We start from the raw sequence: 21,561 nt of genomic DNA on the forward strand, positions 1-21,561 counted from the left end.
TTTTGTTTATTTAATCTCCCCATGTGGAAGGAGTGGGGATGAAGGCAGATACAAAGTTAGGATCTGAGCATACTTAGTAGCTCTATTTTGTTTGAAGTTAATTAAACTGTCTTTTCATCCTTTTTGAAATAAAAAAAATAATGTCATCACAAAAAAAGATTAATTAAAATGGTGACTTGCAAGCAAAATGTCTTTCTTCTCTTTTCATTTTCATTTTCTGTGATTAGGAATATTCTCTTTTACTCGTGGAATGCGGAGAATATTTTCAGCTAACTAAGTGGAAAGATTGTGCTGTGATTAAAAAATTTAGACTTTTCAATATGTTTCATTCTCAATTATTGATAGGCATTAAATGCATCATTCTTTAGTTCATATGTCAGCAGTTTTGAGGCCAATTTTCTGGAAAGCTTTGGTTTGCTCCTTAATCACATTCAGAACGACTGCTTCAGAACACAGAAAAGGAGAAACACAATTTAAGCTACCATAGCATGTGACTCCTCCACTGATAATCCATGTAATTACTGTATTTAATTATGAATTGAAGGAAAATGAAGGCAAATTCATTTATATGCTAAATTTTTTTATAAAACATACTTTATTTTATATTCTGGATATTTACAACAGACTGATGTTTCATTGTGACAAATTTAATAAATAATTATTTTTATCTGATTAATTTATTGTATCATTCATTAATTTTCATTTAATAAAATGCTAAATTTAGCTTAAATCCCCATTTTGAGTGATCAACAGGCTTGATGAAGGACAGCAAAGTTTTCAAATGAGATTAAGTGTAAACAACAGATTTCAGATTCAACGAATAATCAGTCTTGAAAATGACTGCGATCAGTTTTTGTCAAAACAACACTGAAAAGTCAATCACCTGATAATTTCGGCTTAAATCTTTCCTCTGCCATTTACACCTCACTTTCAGCTGTTCTTCTAGTCTTGTTATTTATGAAACCCTGTCATCCAGTCCCTGCCAGGGTGTTGTATAGAATTTCATTTACACTGAAAACAACTCTGCATTAAGATAATACAAGGGGCCTCAATAGTTTGGACTTGTCTCTTCAGGTACCTGTGAAACTATGAAATACAGTCAGTATGCTCAATTTCTGAAATAAATCCATGAGAGTGAAGGCTTATCAGAGGCTGAAACACTGAAGAGCAATTTATGATACAAGGAGAAAATATTCTGCATTTCAGAAAAGCAATCAGGACACAGTGGTAAGGTGAATTAGCAACCTGTCCTGGTTGTCTCCAGGTAAAACAGCAGAACTATTGGATACTATATTCCTAGGACAGCTTATTTACAGGGTTTTCATTAGCTCTGACAAAATCTTACTAGATGTCACTGACAGCATTGACAGGTGCATCTTTTTATCAAATTGCCGTTCATTGGCATCAACAACATGATGCCAGATCACAATAGATGAGTCTTCTTTCTGATCCTTTTTTTACAGGATGAAACTTCTTTGTGCTTAATTTGTTGATGAATTAAATTTAAAAAAAGTTATTAAGTGAAAGCAATCAATTTTATAATGCAGTATGTAATGAAATTGCTTATTGCAGCAGAGGACAGCTTTCATAACATCAGATAAGACTTTACACATCCTTTTTCATTAAAAAAAATCTGTAGCCTTTTTTCAATCATTAGTGATATGCACTAGAGGTCAGTTTGGTGAACAGACAAGGCTGCAACCTGCTCCACACCTAGCAATTACATTTTTGTGTTAAATTGTAAGTATCGGCATTCATCTACATTTTAGCTTTTGGCACTTCGATTTGATTTTGTGTGTACCAAAGACCTTTTGACACTGAGATTGTGTAATAGCACCACTAAAAACTAACTTCTCAACAAGGATGATTGTTTGCACTGAAATCAACAACAGAACCCCGATTCTCAAGTTTGTGATTCAAGCAAAAAGCACTGGACAATGATTGGCTTTCTCTACACATCGACAAACCTCTGTAGTCCACCTTCACCACACATACTCACTCCAAGACACACAAACACGTCCAAGGCAAACTCATGCATCACAATGAGCAACGGCAAGGTGTCCTAATCTTAACGGGAGGTTGTGGAGGCATTTGTAATTTCTTGTCTGCCACTAATTACAGCGGTAACAAGACCCAGGAGAAGTGACGGCTGCTGGTTTAGACGGCTGCTGACTTGACAGCAGGGTTAATTAACAGCCTTCAACTAAGATTAAAATAGGACAAAAACTAAATAGATCAAGATAGACACGCACATATTCTCATATAAGCATGCACTCATGCAGACATGCACACTCACACGCAAAACAGCCCTTCCACCAGATAGCCATGCCATCTATTTCAGCAGAAAATTAAACCTCCCGCCAGTATATACAAGATCAACACATGGACTATCACCTCACTAGGAATGTATTCATTCATAGACCTGTGTGACTTATTGATACTGGCACATGCACGGTAGAATAACTTTGCTGATCCTCTGAACATGGCTCATGAGAGAAACCAGAGAATGTAAATAGCATTGAGGGAGTGACAGCTACATGGTTGCAAACTCTTTAATACCCATACTGTATTCCCTGGTGAGCCTACACAATGAAACTATCCATCTTTCCTCTCTGTAATGTCATAAAGTGTGGCTTTGGGATTGAAAGATTCGTCTAAGCCTGCCTAATATGTCCCCATCTCCTGTGATGGGAGCGTTCATGCAGACACACACCCAGGCTCTCACTGCAAGATTACTGTGTCACCAGATTCATTTGACTGCAGTGTGTGTTGTGTTGCCTCCCTTTCCAGCAATTCTAATGTGGATCTTTTCCGAAGACTCCATTTGGACACAGAGCCAATATGAATAAAAGAAAGCACTTTCCCGGGTGCTGCCACTCCTTGCTGCTATCTTTGGCCTGCAGGGTCACAATGTGGAGACATGGTGTTGGTGTGTTTGCCCTGAGGTGTACACAGGAAGATGGAAAGATGAATAGGGAGACAAATGCATGTTTTTAGTGGAAGAGGGGGAGTGTGTTGGTCACATGGTGTCAAACAGGCAAAAACTGAGCTGCAAACACTAGACTTTATAAATATGTTGCCACACACAAACATATTTAGGGGTAATACTCAAAATTAAGTATCGTTCTTTAAACAGAGCTGTAGCACTAACTAAGCCTACTTATAAGTGATTGTATGTGACAACATTCACCAAGCAGCATTTGTATTGCATGTTATTAGTTAGTATACTGTAGTTGCCTTGACAGATATGAGATATTTATTCTTCTTTTTAAATCACATAAATATCTGTTTTAAAAAAATGTTTGTGCAAACCTTTTTCTCAACCATGAAGTAAATATCCCCCTGGATCCCAGAAGGAACAGTTTACAATTTTGGGGACCATATTTAGATAGTTAGATGAGTTTAAAAAGACTCTGCACATTAAGAACAGTGCCAGAGCACAGGCAGCATTATGAAGAGGATGGGCTAAGCCATCCCAAAATGGTCATGAAAATATTATGCGTGAAGCTTTTCGTTTGGTTCACTGGTTTTCATATATGCAACTGGCATAGGTTAGTTTGGTGGAAGAAAGTGGCCCAATTAGACCTAATTGGGTCTCTGCTTTTGCAGGCAGTTTGACAATGGCTTTGCGTAATATTTTGCTGCTCAGCAGAGTGAACATTTCACAGGTTGGAAAAGATGCACAAAATCGTTGGAGGGTTAAATGAGAGAAGGCGAGTTCTTGGTCTTATGGTGGACAATTGGTTGAAGGATTAATATTTCAGAACTACGTTGCTGCTAATTTTGATAATTTGTCACCAACACTTAAGTACATGGAACAAATGCAAGAAAAACAGTATTATTCTTAAAATGTGATAATATTACTTCCCTCACATATTTTGAATTCTGTAGATGTGATTAAATATGCATTAAAAAAAACCTTTTGACATATCAAAGCAGGAAACTGTGATAAACACAAATGAACAGGGGATTTAAACTGCGTTTGCTACAATTTAACTACTTACTGTTGATCTTCTGGCTTTGATAAAGGACCTACTGTATCTCAAAAACATGGTTAAGCTCAACTGGAAACAAGTGCCACCAAGATCAAGGTCATCCTACTTAAACAACTGAAACAACAGAGACATAAGCAAGTAATTAGAGGCTAAATCCACACCAGGGCATGCCATCATCATATAGTATAAAGACTTCATTCAGACTAGCAATGTCTCTTAGAGCAAAGTGTACAATCTTTAATTATATGCATTATCTCTGTGCACCCTTCCATTCATCTGCAGCAAGTAGTGGTTACTGCAATGTATAATGCAAAGCTGAGGGATGGAAGTCTGCAAACTGCTTCCGACATTAGCACCCCCAGAGAACCATACCTCAATGACAGCACTGTGCTTAAACGAAAGTAGGAGAAAGGGACCAGTCAGAGTCGGAGCTGGGAGGGAATAAAGTGAGTTGAATGACCTTAAAATAACTGGGATAAAAACTATTGGATAATGCTGCTGGAGAAAGGGAAGGAGAGACAAATTAGTTAAGACAAGTTTGTTGCAGGGTTTGGGGAGATTGGGGAGTGGCTACCATGGCTGTTGATATGGAAAAGGAGGCAAGACTGGGTGGTTATTAAAACAAGGTGGGGTGTGGGGGAGGGCTGGGGTGGAGGGGGGTTGACAGGGTTTTTGTAGATGAGTTGGAGAAGCAAGGAGGAGTGGGGAATTATATCTTTAAATTGTAATGCACAGCAGAAGATGGGGGAAGGTCTGAAAGTTTTGTGAGGGTGTCACTATGGAACCATGGCACCAAAGTTTCTCACACCATCTGGAAAGGAAAATTCCTCTGGGTCAGCTGATTCAGAGTGCATACATGTATTTGGGTGTATTTATTTGCTTCCATGTGTGTTCTGGGACTTGAGGCAGTATGACGGGCCAGGAGATGGGTTTTCCGTTATTCACATATCAACAATGAATTCAGTAGGGGGCAAAGACACACAAAGCTGAGCAAGACAAAGAGAGAGACAGAAATATCCATGTATCCTGGTCTCTCTCTGTGTAATTAATGACCTTCAGTGCTGCAATACATCTCAATTGTGCTTTTCTAAAACCCTTTTTTCTATTTCACGCTGCTATTCAGCATCCTCCACAGCAGTCCAGAGATTTCTCTTATGTCCATTTTTATGCGCCTGCTGTTACAGAAAGTTTTTTTTTCCCTTCGCCGCAGGACCACAAATACCAAAACACATTTAGCCTGTGAAAAAGCTAAATGAGGAAGGTCTGCAGTCTATTTGTCATTAATTGGCACAGTGCAACAATAGATTACCGAACAAGACAGACTCTTTTTCAGAGAAATCTATCTGCCGTGACCTCCCTGGCACTATTACAGCAAGGTCAGAGAGCACAGAGGGAAACCAGTCGATACAACATTGAGTGAGAAAGTGGACTGTCTCTGAAGGGACAGGCAGAGGAAACAGAATCAAGACTATGTGGATATGATGGTGCAGAGAGAATGGGTTTGTGAAGGGAATGAAGGGAGAAAAACTGGGAGAGTGATAAAAGGCATAAGAATGACACAATGAAGACGGAAGGCTGAGCGGGGAGGGGAAGAGCTCCAAAGGACAGAGGCACATACAGCAGGACATTGCAAGCTGTGGATGACGGATTGAAAAACCTAGCAATTGAGGATAGAGAGGAAGGCCCTTGAGGTGGATGCAATCTTTTGGTTGGCAGTAGTATCAGTTTGCAGTAGTGCCACAGGCACAAGTACACACACTGACAACCATGGATGACTAGGGTATTTGAGAGATGGTCATTCTCGGTAGAATATTCTGTTGCCACAGGCCCAACCACATATTGCCCCAGGGATGTCTCCAATAACTGCGTATACAGTAAATTGTTCATTGTATACTGCATGCTGGGTGGAGGAGTATCTTGACTTGTGCTACACCCTACACATGTGGTGTTGGCCTGCCTCAGGGAACTTCAGAATGTGAACAGGAGGAGATGGAGATCAGAACTGATGTGAAACTGTTTAAATTATTGTTATGCAATTATTGTTATGCATATTGTTTGTGAACATTTGCAGCAAGGATTATCAATCAAAGTTAAACTATCTAGACAAACATGTAAAACCTTTCTCATAACATTACACACCAGATGACTCATTAACACTGCCATATATTTTTAATCATACACATCAAACATTTATGTGGAAGATCTTCAAAATACCTATGAAGATTATCTGTTTGAAGGTAACAATTATCTTCTAATCAAGCATTATGAAGTGTTATAGTTACCATATCTCACGTACAGAGTATAAAGTGTATTTTACACCAGTAGAATCAACTTGCTTTGCCTCTACTATACTCACCCCACCTTTTTGTTGCCATGGATTCCATTACACCAGTGTTTGTATAAGTGTGGAGCGCACCCCCCAAATGCCAGGAAGGCGCGTGTGACCCCAAGAAACATGAATCGCAGAACTCTTGTTGGCACTTCCATTGCATTACCAGAATAAAGCGTATTGGCACATCCGCTACAGTAGGTCGCAGTGGTGCTTTCATGTCTACATGAAGTTTGCCATTAACTGTAATTATTAAACAGTGTGCAGGGAGGATTACCTTCTCTGCTATGGTGTGGGGTTTTTTGCACGGAGCACAGGCACGCAAACACAGCGAAGTGTTTGTATGGCAAAGGGTACAAAATGTTTGATTTGTTTTTTTATTGGTGCTTAAACAAAACAGTTTAGAAGTACTGCTTTACACTACAGTTGTAGCATCCCCTTGCTGTAGCTGGTTTTCATAGCAATCCCCTAAACATACCGTGAAATCATTTCTGAGACACAGGTGCTAGACCGTCTAGACCGTCTAGAGTCAAAATCATTATCTAACCTTAACAATTGCATCATGTTTGGATGTTGCAAGAAAGGAATCATAATTATGGTGTTTACATGGAGAGGCAGGACCCAGATGTAGAGTACAACTAGAATCAAGGCAGTCACAGACTGCAACATCACGCAACACCCCTGATTTAAAAATTTTATCCTGACCTATTTGCATAGATCAAAGATCAGAGCTAGTGCTCTGACCTATTTTCATTGATCAAAGCACTAGCTATGATCCATGGTCTTACTCACACTGGCCGTCTCCCTCGTCTTTCTGTCTTAGCTGGTTCCCGAGTGTACAAAAGTTAAAATTTGAACTTGACCCAGTTTTCTCAAGGTCAAGGTCATCATCTCTTTTTCATCCCTTTTGCTGCCCGAATAATGTGATTTTTGTTCCACCTTTTTATTTGCAACGGTTGCGACGATATTTGGTGGACATACTAACGGACGGATGGATGGACAGACGAACACACCAACACTGACAATTACAATATAACACCACTTTGAAGCAGGTTGTAATGACGCTGGTTTAATTTCAACAAAGTTCAAAAGACTACATCTATTGGGAAAACTTGCAATATGCACAATATATGAAATATAAACAGCACAGTTCAACAGGTGTTATTGAATGTAATCCTAGGTTTTCTGAAATACTCCCAATTAATATTCTTAATGAGGACATGGTTTTGTCAGTGGTGGGCATTCAGGGCCAACAAGGCCTTCTCTGCTGGCCTAACATGGCCAGAAATCATGATTTTATTTATCATTATTACTCAGAGGGTAAAGCATCACTTTGCCCTCTGAATTTTCCCAGCTGGAAGTGCCAGGAACCCCTTCCTTGGGAGGCGCCCTGGTGGCATCTGCACCAGATGCCTAAAACACCTCAGCTGACTCCTTACTATGCAGAGAAGCAACGGTTCTACTCTGAGCCATCGTTTTGGTCCCCAGCACAAAATAAATAGATACATAAATAGATATACACTTTATTAATCCCGGAGGAAGGGGAGGATGAAGGAGGAGTTATTGGTGATCACTGCCACAACACTATCATCACTTGCCTTATGATTTTTCAGCCATGATAAATGGTAAAGTATCCAAGGTACAGTATGAAACCTGATACACTGAGATGCTCACAGAGACAAGAACAGGATGGGAGTTCAGTGTTGGAGATGCTCATCAGGAGCAGTGGCAGAAAGGGGAACTGTAGCAGTAATAGTATCTCTGAATCTTGGTATACAGTAGCTGCCCTTGTTCACTGGATGAGATGTGGGTGGACCAGACAATAAATACAGTAAGAATGGGCCTATAATTATTATTATTATTATTATTATTATTATTATTATTATTATTATTATTATTATTATTATTATTATTATTATGTTTTTGTTGTTGTTCCTAAGAAGCTGAATACATTGCATCGTTTTATGTTTGTCTTGTCCTATACAATGAATGCCTACTAACTTTACATCCACAGAAGAACATTAAGTAACCCAGTAATTCTGCAAAATTTCTGATCCGTCCATTTCCCTCTGCTTATCAGGATACCAACAGATTCAGAAGGGTCAACCAGATGTCACTCTACCCAACAAAACTTTCCAGCTCTTGCAGCATAATCCTAAAGCATTTCTGGACTACGTATGTAATCCCTTCAGAGAATTCTGGGTTTATCCCCAGTTGAATGTGGTTTGGAAACCTCCAAAGAGAGGTGCCCAGGAGGTGTCCTTAACATATACCGAAATCACCTCAACTGCTCCTTTTGATGTGAAGCAGAAGCAGCTCCGAGCTCCTACCCAAAGCTCATGACCATTGGTGAGGTTTAGAACGTAGACTAGAGCTTTGCCTTCCAGCTCAGCTTTCTCCTCATCAGGATGGTCTAAAACAAGGCCTGCATTAGTTTCCCTTCTATTTACATTCATATCTCATCTCACTTGCCCTAAAGATATAGACCTTTCCAGCACGAAGATGCTGCAACATGATTCATGTATGTTTTGTTTCATTGTTGTTGTGAAGTTGGAAAATAGAGACTATTCCTTGCAACCTTCTGCTTTCTTTCTCGGAACAAGAAGAGGCAAAGGAAAATTGAATGCAGTATGAAGTTAGAAGGCTACAAAAAGAATATGAAAGACAAAGCTTGGTGAGAAAGATTTTAAGAGCACATGGATAAGGCAGAAAAGAAAAACGAAACAAAAGCAGACAGACAGAAGTAGATGAGAGAGGTTTCACATTTCAGGCTGGTGAACAGAGATATGAAGACATTACGTATTAGTACATGTGTGTGTGTGTGCAAGCAAAAGATAACAAGTTAGTGCTCTGTGTTTACTCTAATTAACTACATCAATACTGTCAGACTGTGTTATTGGCTTTGATCAGCTCCCAAAGCCTGCCAAAAAGTTTGCAAAACACACCCATCAATCACAACTATCATCATTTTATTCTAATCTTATTCAGGGAAAAAAAGAGAAACAAATGTGATTAAATTACTTTCTCAAAATGAAAAGTATTGCTTGTCTTCTTACGTGTATGGTATTATTTCCTCTAATTGAGATTCCTCCTTCATTTCATTTCTCTTCATCCGCCCATACATCTCACACTCATGACATCCATTACTTTTTTCCCAAACACACGCACATACGTATGTGCACATGCACCGCTGGCCTGACACTGAATATGTAAATCCACATCTGCTCCAGTACCCAATCTCCAGCCCTCACCATGTGTCTGATATGCTAATGCAGCCAACACCGTTTCTTCTCTCCTCATCTTCCCCTCCTTTCCTTTCCTCAGCTTCCTCTCCCCAAGCTTGCCAAGGATGAGGAGAAGAGGGGGAGTGGGGAGCAGGGTGTTTGAGGGAGACGGAGAGACAGGGGCTTCAAACGAGACCTGATAATGATGTTGTTATGGATGGATGTTACACACACAAACAGGCATACGAGCAACAGCGAGAAGCCAAGCTTATTAGAGAACAATAGCATCAAATCCAGAGGAGAGATGCTGAGTGTAGGAGGATGGTCAAAGCTCCTACTCCTCTGCCGCTCTTGGCGCTTCTCCCTCGTTAACTGTGAAGTTGCCACTCCTCCCCACACCACCGTTTTCTTCGACAACGTATCAACAATAATGAGTTGGAATGTTGACACCTCGCTGGAACATTTGACACCATCACGCTACAGAATGAAATGCACAGACATCACGGCCATGGTTCAAATCATCTTGTGAGCATGCACTTTTGCAATTATGGTCATCACATTCACACCGAGCAAAAAGATGGACGGTCTCCTATTCCATGGATATTGTTATCAATTCAAGTCCAGGAGTGCCCTTTGATTTATAAAGGATGAAATGGGACGAGACCTGTTTCCCAGATATCCCCAGTTGGCACAGCTTTTGCTGCTTTGACTGAGTTCAGAGTGAATACATGAATCCTAAGAGTCTCAGCTTTGCTCACTGCATGTGCGGCCGCACTTGCCACGAGGGCCCCCCGTAGAAAAGCAAAGGGAAAAGTGTAGCACCTGGGTGTTCAAATGTGGTGGGGGGCGGGGTGGTTCTGAAGAGCAGACTCATATTAGAGTTGTCCCATATATTTTGTATATGTACAGTCTCTCCTTCTCTCTCTCTCTCTCTCTCTCCTTCTCTCTCTCTCTCTCTCTCTCTCTCTCTCTCTCTCTCTCTCTCTCTCTCTCTCTCTCTCTCTCTCTCTCTCTCTCTCTCTCTCTCTCAGTGTAATGGTTTTTCTCTCAGAGCAGTAAATGTGAACAGTATTTCCTTGAGTTAACTGTGAAAAATTGAGAAAATTATCACACACAAAAAGCATTTATCAAGTGAGTATAAGACCTATTTGGAATCCTCAATCAGTAAGAATGAATGTCAATGAAAAATAAAACATTTATTATCTTGAATGTGGCTCCACCATGAAGATTTACCATTTTTACTGAAAAGTGTTTTCACACTGGTCAGGAGGGCAAACAGTTGTCTGCATCTTTTATTTCACAGGCACATATCACACCCTCCAGTAATTTTTTTTCACATGATGAAAGTCGAGACTTAAAATTGGCAATTTTATAGAACATACAACCCTTACAGTAATATTGTCACATTAAAAAAAAGCATGTGTCCTTTTGCCAAATGATGCTGCTCCATTCCTTTTTGTTAAAGACGGAGGGGATGTGTTAACATCATTACCATGAGAAATTAAACTTGCAGATGCAAATTACTGGTCAGAGCTAGGCTCCACAAACATGTAGCAAATCCCTTTGAAGTAGTCTGTAGCTTTGAGGGATGCACTAAGTACCAGAAACACTATGTGAAAAGGCCGAATTCTGAAGCAGACAAAAAAAAATGTTTTACCACAAAGATGTTTTACCACATCACAAAAACTTTCGAACAATATAAGAAAATGTTAAGGTAATGATGCAGCATAACAAAATTTGAAACAAAATTAGTGCACCCTTTTCACTTTTGGTTGAAGGCGTTTATATAATGCAATATTCATAGACTACTTATGCACATTTATCATGACTGTTGAGTATAATTACTTGACTAGCTGATGCGAGCACTGCACAGGAGTACTGAATACCACCTGTATAACTGCTAATCATGGTTTGAAAATGCCATTTTGCTCCAGATTCTGTGGCTCCCAATGCTTCAAGTTTTTACTTAACTAATTTGAATTCAAAGCATTGTATTTGCAATTGTGTGGATAGCATAAAATCACAACTGGCTAACTCATCACTCGCTACTCCATCAGTGATTATATTTTTTAATGAAACATACTGACTTGTATTGCTTGCGTTCACTGTTCTCCAATTGATCACGGAATCTTATACAGTTTGGAGGTACTAATTCTCAAAGGAGCAGCTGAGAGAATGTTTTTACCATAACTAAAACTGAAATCAGTAATGAGAAAAGACACCTAATCACTTACATTATTTTTGTTTCATTTATTTATGTACCAGCCTCCTTTCATATCTTCCCAGTAGTTCAGTATCAATACCACCATATTTTTTATGGTGTAACCATCTCTGAACCTCTTTAGTAGCTAATCTTTTAGCTCAGCAAATGCTGTCTTTGTTGATGAAAGATTAATGGATTAAACACTGGCACAGTTCAGATGAAGATACGGTATGTTGCACTTCCTGCTCCTTTTAAGAAAGAATAATTTTATATTGTTAAGATACTTCATTATATCCCCCCTCACAGCTGCTTGATTTCGACTGACAAAAGAAGGCAGCATATCTGCACACAGCTCCGTACTGTTCTATCATAGCCTGATAGTTATTATATTGTTGAGGGTGCAGTTTTCCCATGGTGTCAGCGATGATATGATATATGAGGGCCATTTGACTTTAATTGAAGGTCAGCTCCAGCTGAGGCTTTAGTTGTAAAACCATTTTGAGCATTTTGTCATATTTCAAAAGAAGGTTGTACCTTTGCTGGTCTTGACCCTGGTTTAAATAGAGACACCTGAAATCTGTTAATAAAGGACACGGACATAAGCAGAATCACAAACAAGAAGTTTATCTCTCTGAGTTCACAGGAAGACATTTCTACAGTAATTAGAAGCTTTTACTGCCTACCCATCTCTTGTGGTTGTTAGTGTTAATCATAGGATCAATCATGCTAATGAACACTCACTCTCAACATCTCAGGGTGTAGCTACATATTTCTGCATACTGTGCAATGTTCAATTTCCTACACATAATAAGAACACCATCTTGGGTGCTTGGCTGCACTGCTGTAGGTGGACAGCTCGTTGTCAGCCCTCTGCCTCAACGTATTCTGCACACACACACACACACTACACACAAACCCATATAGGCCATCTCATCATTAGTCTGGATCATAGATATAAGTTTTGAGGTGGAGAAAAGATGGACAGACAGAAAAAGAAAGAGAAAGATGAATTCAGGAGGGAGAATATTTAGGCACATCATTAGCAGCAGGGATAGAAAGATCCAGGAATAGAGGAATATAATGAAGATGAGATGGTTCACTTGGGAATTATGTAGGTGATACTAAAAGAGAACTACATGCACTTTGCCTGCAAAAAGCAATGTGTTTCTAAAGGAAGACTAATTATCAACACTTTAGATACTGTATATACAATATACATTACACTTTTAACCCATTAGAAATTTAATGCAATAAACGTATGTTCCTGCTGTGGGACATTTGACAGCCATAGTTGAAAGAGAAAAATATTCTCCCAATATGAAGTTCATTAGGCACGGCAGTGTCAATTAAATATATAAGCTCAACGGACCCACCAGAAAGTCTCATACAAATATTCAGTTCCATTTCTTTTTGCAGAGAACCAATATTCCACAAAAATGTGCATCAAGGAAAAAGAAACTCACTTTGTAAGCAATTTGTAATGAGCATGGCTCACATTGATTGATAGTCTCCATATCTATCTACGTATGAAGCTCAGCCATTCCTGTCAGACCTGAAATAGCAACAGTACCTGCAGTTTGATTATCATTAATTCAGTTTAATTTCCTGTAACCTAAATAAAACATTCATATCTGCACATGATTTATTGGGTTGATATCAGAGCTTTCATCACCAGGAAAATGCCAGAACATAGGACTAAAATTTTAAGCAGGACTCAATATTTGAGTAGTGCGTTCCTGGAAACAGTATAGAAGATGTATTGACTTTAGTTTCACTTTAGCTCTCAGAGAATATTGAGCTTATTGTACAACATCAGCCAGTCTCCAAGGCACAAAAGAGGTGCATGAAAAAACTGAAAAGTCTCCCATTATGGTTTTAGAGGGAGATGATGAGTGGTATTCAGAAATTAGAGGATGCAACATTTGATTTATAGCGGGCAAAATATTTTTAAAGTGATATAATCGATCCCATCAATGATATAATGGTGAAACAGACCCTACTGTTGCTCTTAACCTATAATGAATTTGTAGGCTTATTACTGTTTTGGTTTTCCAGTCAGCAGTTTGTGATGATATTAATTTTTGCACTCTGCCCTTTAAATCATATATTGTTGTAAATTTAAATAGCTAAGTCAGATGTTTTGCAGAACCTTTCAGTGGTAGGCCATGAATTTTGTAAGTAAGCTATATGCTCACCCCAGAATAACACCACCATAACTTTATAATGGAATGCTGAATCACAAATAGAAATTGAATATCTCATGGTATGACAGATTGAGCAAGAATACACTCCAGACTCATGTTCATAACACAAATAACACAATCAGGTTTCAAAAGGCTTCTCCAAAGACTCCAGTATGCTGGTATCTACAGTCTTTAACCAAATGAAGAGAATAACCAGTGAATCTTACTATTCACACCAACAGCAGCAGTGGTTTGTGGTCAACTCAGTTTTAGTATTGTTCACAGGACAACATCTCTACACTATGAAAAGTGCTTTTTGTGGTTAGGGTTAGACCCGGGCGGCAGAAGCTGGCTTTGGGAACGTGGAATGTCACCTCACTGGCGGGGAAGGAGCAGGATCTTGTGTTGGAGGTGGAGCGTTACCAGTTGGATATGGTGGGGCTTACCTCCACGTATAGCCTCGGTTCTGGATCCAAACTCCTGGATAGGGGTTGGACCTTGTTCTACTCCGGAGTTGCGTCAGGCGTGAGGCGCAGGGCGGGTGTGGGGATACTCACAAGCCCAAGGCTGAGCGCGGCTGTGTTGGAGTTTACCCCGGTGGATGAGAGGGTCGCCTCCCTACACCTTAAGGCTGTGGGTGGGAAAAGTCTGACTGTTATTTGTACGTACGCACCAAATATCAGTTCAGAGTGTTCGGCCGTCTTGGGGTCCCTAAATGGGGTCCTTGATGGGATCCCTGCATGGGACTCCATTGTTCTTCTGCGGGATTTCAATTCACACGTCGGCAATGATGGAGACACTTGGAGGGGCGTGATTGGGAGGAATGGCCTCCCTGATCTAAACCCGAGTGGTGTTATGTTGTTGGACTTCTGTGCTAGTCACGGATTGTTCATAAATAACACCATGTTCGAACAAAAGGATGCTCATAAGTGCACCTGGTACCAGAGCACCCTGGGTCGGAGGTCAATGATTGATTTTGTGATCGTATCGTCTGACCTTCGATCGTGTGTTTTGGACACTCAAGTGAAGAGAGGTGCAGAGCTGTCAACTGATCACCACCTGGTGGTGAGTTGGGTCCGTTGGCGGAGGAAACCTTTGGATAGACCTGGTAAGCCCAAACGAGTAGGGGGGGTGAACTGGGAACGTCTGGAGGAGGACTCGGTCTGTGAGGCCTTCAACTCCCACCTCCGAAGGAGCTTCTCGTGCATCGCTGTGGAAGCTGGGGGCATTGAACCTGAATGGTCGATGTTCAAAGCTTCCATTGCTGAAGCTGCAGCTGAGAGCTGTGGTCTCAAGGTCTTGGGTGATTCAAGGGAATTTTGCAGCCTCGGCTGTGATGGAGGCAAAACAGTGGGTGTGGGAGGAGTTCGGAGACACCAAAGTTGTTCTGGAGGACTGTTTGACACCTCAGGAGGGGGAAACATGGGACCATCCAAGCTGTATACGGCAAGGATGGGACACTGTTGACCTCGACTAAGGTGGTTGTCGGTCGGTGGAAGGAACACTTTGAAGAACTCCTGAACCCAACTACCCCAACTGACCCATCCTCTGTAGCAGAGGCAGAGCTGGAGGATGATGGGGGATTCCAGTCAATCTCTCGGGGCGAAGTCGCCGAGGTAGTTAAACAACTTCACGGTGGCAAAGCCCCGGGTGTTGATGAGATTTGCCCGGAAATGCTGAAGGCTCTGGGTGTTGAGGGGCTGTCGTGGATGACACGCCTCTTTAACATTGTGTGGAAGTCTGGGACAGTGCCGAAAGAGTGGCAGATTGGGGTGGTGGGTCCTCCTTTTAAAAAGGGGGGACCAGAGGGTGTGTGCCAACTACAGGGGCATAACACTCCTCAGCCTCCCTGGGAAAGTTTACTCCAAGGTCCTGGAAAGGAGTGCCCAGCCGATTGTCGAACCTCAGTTTGAGGAGGAACAATGTGGGCTCCGTCCTGTTCGTGGAACAACAGACCAGCTTTTTACTCTCGCAGGGATCCTAGAGGGGGCTTGGGAGTATGCACATCCAGTCTACATATGTAGACTGGATGTGCATATGGCGTATGATCGGGTCCCCAGGGATACACTGTGGGAAGTACTGCGGGAGTATGGGGTAAGGAGGCCTCTCCTCAGGGCCATCCAATCCCTGTACGCCCCAAGTGAGAGCTGCGTTTGGGTTCTCAACTGTAAGTCGGACTAGTTCCGCGTAGCTGTTGGCCTTCGCCAGGGCTGAGCTTTATCACCAATTCTGTTTACGATTTTCATGGACAGGATATTGAGGTGCAGTCACGGTGAGGAGGGACTACAGTTTGGTGACCTGAGGAATTGCATCGCTGCTTTTTGCAGATGATGTGGTCCTGTTTGCGTCATCGGCCTTTGACCTGCAGCACTTACTGGTCCGGTTTGCAGCCGAGTGTGAAGCGGCGGGGATGAGGATTAGCACCTCCAAATCTGAAGCCATGGTCCTCAGCAGGAAACCGGTGGACTGCCTTCTCCGAGTGGGGGATGAGGTCCTTGCACAAGTGAAGGAGTTTAAGTATCTTGGGGTCTTGTTCACGAGTGAGGGAACCATGGAGCGCGAGATTGGACAGAGAAAAAGGGGAGCAGGAGCTGTATTGCAGTCGCTTTACCGCACTGTTGTTACAAAGAGGGAGCGAAGCCGAGAGGCAAAGCTCTCCATTTACCGTTCAACCTTCGTTTGTACCCTATGAGCGATGGGTCATGACCGAAAGAATGATATCGTGGATACAAGCGGCTGAAATGGGCTTTCTCAGATGGATAGCTGGTGTCTCCCTTAGAGATAAGGTGAGAAACACTGCTGTTCGCGAGGGGCTCAGAGTAGAGCCGCTGCTCCTTTGCGCCGAAAGGAGTCAGCTGAGGTGGTTTGGGCATCTGGTGCGGATGCCTCCGGGGCCCCTCCATAGGGAGGTGTTTCTGGCATGTCCAGTTGGGAGGAGACCTCGGGGCAGACCCAGGACCAGGTGGAGGGATTATATCTCAACACTGGCCTGGGAACGCCTTGGGATTCCCCAGTCAGAGCTGGTGGATGTGGCCGGGGAAAAGGAAGTTTGGGGCTCCCCGTTGAAGCTGCTGCCCCCGCGACCCAATTCTGGATAAGCGGTGGAAGATGGATGGATGGACCATGTTCCACTATCTTCTCTCAACTATTTGTCTCTACGCTTCTTTAGAAACATAATTGTAAATAGAGAGAGCAAAATGAAATTAAATACAGGAATGGCCCATGACATCTTCAGGACCCGTCCAATAGCAGGACACTCAGAATTATTCAGGCCACAACAAGTGTGACAAACAGTTCTTCCCCAGAGCTGTCAGACAATAGTGCAACATCTATAAAAAATGTATTTATTTATTCAGTTTATTTTCATCTTTCCAGACATGTTATTATCAGTGTTGAGACATCATCAACATCATCCAAAAAGAAAAAAAAGGGTCGACGGGTAGAAGCCATTGGCTTGTAAGGTTCCCGCCCCCTAGATCAACAACATCTCTCTCATTACAGCTTACAGCTAATTTTTAAAATCTTTTAAAATTGTTTAAAATTGTTTGTATTAGCATTCTTAGGCAAACACAAACTGGCAAGTTCAGTAAGAAACTGCCATTAGCTTGTAAATTTAAAGCATTCATTTTGAAAAAAAATACCCTGAAAGGAAAAAGATACAGAGAGAGAATATTTAATTAATTGTATTATGACTGCATTCATTGCTTGTTTGGCGTGTACTGAAGTAGTCTAGACAACAGTATTTTGATGTAAATTTAAATTCATATAGTCAGAGTTTTTTCACAACATATAAGGGATTCAAGAGGAAAGCAAGACCTTAGCAAACCCTAAATAATGATAATCAAAAACTTGCAGGAAACTTGTGAGAATAAAACTGCAGGTGGAAACAGGACAACAGCCTAAAAAAAGGTACTGAGAGATGGTGAAAGTGAAGCCCGAGTTTAAAAAAACAAAAGAAAAACTTAAAAGAAAGAAATGAGAGATGATTATATGACAGAATTAGCAGGCATTTTATACCCCTGGAAAAAGAAAAGGCTGTTAAAGACCTGAAGTGTGTAATATATGTGTGTAAGATAGTAACTGTGTGCGTGTGTGTGGCCTCTGTGCATGTGTGTATATCTGTGTAAGAAAGCTGTCAACTAGTTGAGGCAAGAGTTTTAGCAGTATGTCAAGTTAATGGGCAGAAACTGGGGCATGGTGAATTATTCAACAGCTTTTCAGGGGGAGAGGAGATCTTCTGATATCTTCCCTTAGGAAAAACTTAACGACCCTGCTCTCATAATACAGACACATGCACACAAACACTGCCCCACATGTGTGCCAAACACCTCTACCAACAGGTCCGAAACTTATGTTCTTGTTTCTCCAAACACAGCACAAAATAGCCAAACCAACTGAGACTGTCTAAAAGTTAAGAAGAATGCTCCCAAGTGTTGAAAACATGGTTTTTCTTACACTGTAAAACCAGGTTGGTGTTTACGTTCCATTAGCCAACACAATTCTATAACAACTAAATGGAATGACTGAAACAGTATATGGAACTGTCCTTCATCTTTACGTATTGCCAACACAATATTATTTATATTCTGTCATTGCTATCCACTCCTTAAAACCTACATTTATTCAGGAATAACGGGGGGTGGGGTTCAATATGACCATCTATTTCATCATCAAGCCTCTTGAATACAGTACCTCTTCTCCTCCTCTCCCCATTTGTTGCAGCAGCTAAGTTTTAATTTATAATCATAACTATTATTAGTAATATTTTTAGTAATATCTGTGAAGATTCTCAGTCTGTGGAGATTGTCAGTGATCTAGGTCATGGTAGATCGCTGGGTTAAATAAAGTCAACTGGACATGTAGGAAAAGCTTGAAGACATTTCACCTCTCATCAAAAGAGACTTCTTTAGCCTCGTGTTGAATTTATTCAACACAGACATCCATTAAAATGCTGTAGCTTTATTAATGAACCAAACCATGGTTAATTTTACCTGGATATATATCAGCTATTTTATTTGAACAAAAATCAGGTTGTTCGTCTGGACCTTGGACTGGGGAAGGTTTTGCACCTTCAGTTTTGGTCCAGATCAAACATAAAATCTAAAGGTCCTGGCTAAAGGAGATTGGTGTAGAAAGATATTATCTCAAAATCTATTGTCAATGAGACATCAGCCCAAGATCCATTAATTTAGATTTAACTGGGGAGATTGAAGAATTCAACTTACTCACCGAATGTGAATGTTCAACTAAATTGGATAAACTAACTTTTGTCACTGTATGACCCACAAGTAGTCATCAGTTCACCACGATTCCAACAGCAGTCTTCATGTTGCTACTTCCTAGTGTGACCAAAAATCTATAGATCCACTAAACCCAGTAAGAACAAGGAAAATTAAGTTCTAAAACCAGAACCAGGTTAGGCCCATTACATGTCCCTGACTCTCAACGTGTACTGTACATTGAGAAAACTGAGACTTTTTCAGACTGCAAGGGAATCACTTATTTTTTCTATCAGATTTCAGATAGACTGTTTTACTGTTTTTAAGCGATCAGATAGGCTGTGTCTAGACATTAGAAACATTTCTGTGCGGGTTGCAGTTATTAGTCGACAAGAATATAGCTGTCTGTGGTTTGAGATGAATAAAAAAGAAAAAGAATAAGATTTTTTTTTTTTAAATTTAAGTATTTAACCTCATAAAACACATTTCTGTAGAAAGGCCAAATGCATGGAAGGTGTGTCACCACAAGCAAAGAGAAAAGATCAGTGTGGTTTTTAGCAACTGTTCTCTGACATGGACATGATAGGGTGTGTAACAGATGACAACATGCATTCCTGGGGCCCATAGTGTGGGGTTAGCATGATCATGTCAAGGTGTCATGAAAAAAGAATTCATACACAGTCTGAACCATTAAATGACAATTTTGTACTTAAAAATTCCCATAACGGTTTGTAAAAACAGTACTTGTTGCTTGTGCTGGTGGCTGTGACTCTTAGCATGAGGAATGGAGATATATACCCTCCAAATATTTGCACAATCAAGTGGCAGTGCAGATTTTATTGATAATGCCTTGCAGTGGTTTAAATAATAGATTGTATTTACTCAAATTACTGTAATTAAGTCTTTTTCATTTGGTCATCCCCTTTATTTCACTCAGTTCTGTGTATAATTTCCAAACCAATTTTTGTAAAGCAGACAGTCTTTTGAGAATTTCTCTAATTTTTGCTCCCATTATGACTGGAAAAATGAGCAGGAAGGGGATATAACTTGTAATACCTGCTTTAGGTTTATCAACAAACATAAAATGTTACAATAAGTGGAGCACAAAATTGGTGCTCAGATGCATACACAGTATACGATCAAAATAAACAATATGTGGCATGCATTAGAACAGGAAGCACTTTACCAACATCCTGTACATTGTGTTTTTGTATAATAAAAGGCAAGATTACAGTAATTAAGATGTGACTCAAGCAACAGAGGACATATAACTACATGTACATTCTTCAACTCTCCATTCTGTTGGCTTATGGGTCGAATGGTTTCGGTCTGCACAGAGCTGCAGTTATTGATGGTGGTCATATTCCCAAATTGTGTGAGGTGGTGGTGTTTGGAGATTTCCTTGAGCATCACCTGTGTACCACCCACACATTTGGTCCTGTACTGCAAAACATTTCCACATCCATTGCAAAGCAGGGAAGAACTATTACTGTGCTTTTATTTACAGCTGGGAGGTGTATACAGAACAAAACAAGTGAAGACAGTGTGCAGTGGAGACGCGACTACAAATTCAAAGACTAAAATTCAAGTCCAAATTAGGTAGTTTGATGCTATTAATGGGGGAGAATGATGAAAACATTCGGTTTTTACCTCCCAATAAAATTCAACTAACTTAAATCAAGTCAAATATAGACAAAACATTTTCTCTCTGTGGGATACCTGAAATATCAAAGAGAAAAAAATATGTTGCAATTCTTCATAAAGTTGCACCTCTCTTATTTTAAGTTATTGCCTAGAGCAGAGATAGCCACACTTTTTTTCAGTTTGCCAACTACTTTTAAAATGAACAACTCAAAATAATTTACCTACTTTAAAAATGCTACATCATATATAACTTAGATAGATAGATAGATAGATAGATAGATAGATAGATAGATAGATAGATAGATAGATAGATAGATAGATAGATAGATAGATAGATAGATAGATAGATAGATAGATAGATAGATAGATAGATAGATAGATTGGTGCACCTTTAATGACTGCATGAACCTGTATGGTGTAACAACTCTGTACAGAATCGGGTTAGGGTAAAGCACTGGATTGAATCTGCCAGGGAAACATTGACTAGACAGAAACTGCTGGTAACCAGTCTCAAGCAGATCATCAGTTATAGCAGGATAGTCTTTGAACTTAATAATCATGTTGGAAAAGGCTTACTCACACAAAGTGAAGCCGAACAATGTAGTCAAAGAGGTAGCAAATACCTTCAAGTTTGAGTACTTTTCCTCTGTGATTTCCAGAACTGTCCATGAGCTCTGGACTTCAGCTGAGGGTCAGCCTGAAGCGTCAAACACTCCTCCTCCACTCCAGACAAGTTCAGGTGAAACAGCTTGGCAATTTTTGAT

This window comes from Antennarius striatus, chromosome 14, assembly GCF_040054535.1.
Source record: "Antennarius striatus isolate MH-2024 chromosome 14, ASM4005453v1, whole genome shotgun sequence".
Classification (NCBI taxonomy): domain Eukaryota; kingdom Metazoa; phylum Chordata; class Actinopteri; order Lophiiformes; family Antennariidae; genus Antennarius; species Antennarius striatus.